At 56.7% G+C, this 709-nt stretch overlaps 1 protein-coding gene across 1 annotated transcript in view; it reads left to right on the top strand.

Annotated features, from left to right (window-relative positions):
- Positions 1–709, top strand: part of LOC106806148 — a 104,156-nt gene that overhangs the window by 7,960 nt on the left and 95,487 nt on the right. The window lies entirely within an intron of this gene.

Here is a 709-nt window from a genome sequence, read left to right as displayed (position 1 = left end):
ACATCGTCATAGACATCGTCATAGACATCGTCATAGACATCGTCATAGACATCGTCATCTACATTTAAATCGTCATCGTCATCGTCATCGTCATCGTCATCGTCATCGGCATCGTCATCGTCATCGTCATCGTCATCGTCATCGTCGTCGTCGCTGCTCGTGCACACGTGTGCGCGGCTGAGTATTTTACCGATGTAAACCTACTCCCAAGACGCGCGCTGTTGGTGACACCGCCATCTGGTAACGAGATGTCTTCACTGTGTGCATGGTGACTCATCGTCGCCGTCACGCCCGCGTGAAGTGTTACCGCGCGCATGCAAGAGCTTCACGTCGGAAAATTCCCCAAAATTCGGCAAAGCCGCTAAATTGGCAAAAAAACGCTCGGCCCGCCGCCGCCAGCCTGCCTGCGAGGCTGCATGGCGGAGGTGTTAGCGCGTTGCTGCGTTGTCACGTGGGGCTGGAGGCAGGAGCGAGCGCGCGCGGGCGGGCGGGCGATGGGGCGGGCGGACGGGTGAACGTCATCCGGGGAGCGACGGCCTGAGATTCATGATGAGCGGTGAGATTAATAGAGCCGCCGTGTGGCGTGGGGATGGTGTACCGGTAAATAGCTAGAAATGTTCGCGCCCCGGAATTACGTAGCGAATGTCGAGTGTGTGTGTGTGTGTGTGTGTGTGTGTGTGTGTGTGTGTGTGTGTGTGTGTGTGTGTGT

The sequence above is a fragment of the Priapulus caudatus genome, unplaced genomic scaffold, assembly GCF_000485595.1.
Source record: "Priapulus caudatus unplaced genomic scaffold, Priapulus_caudatus-5.0.1 Scaffold144, whole genome shotgun sequence".
NCBI lineage: Eukaryota > Metazoa > Priapulida > Priapulimorpha > Priapulimorphida > Priapulidae > Priapulus > Priapulus caudatus.
Note: the sequence above shows the minus strand (reverse complement) of the source record. Positions and strands in the feature narration are given on the sequence as shown.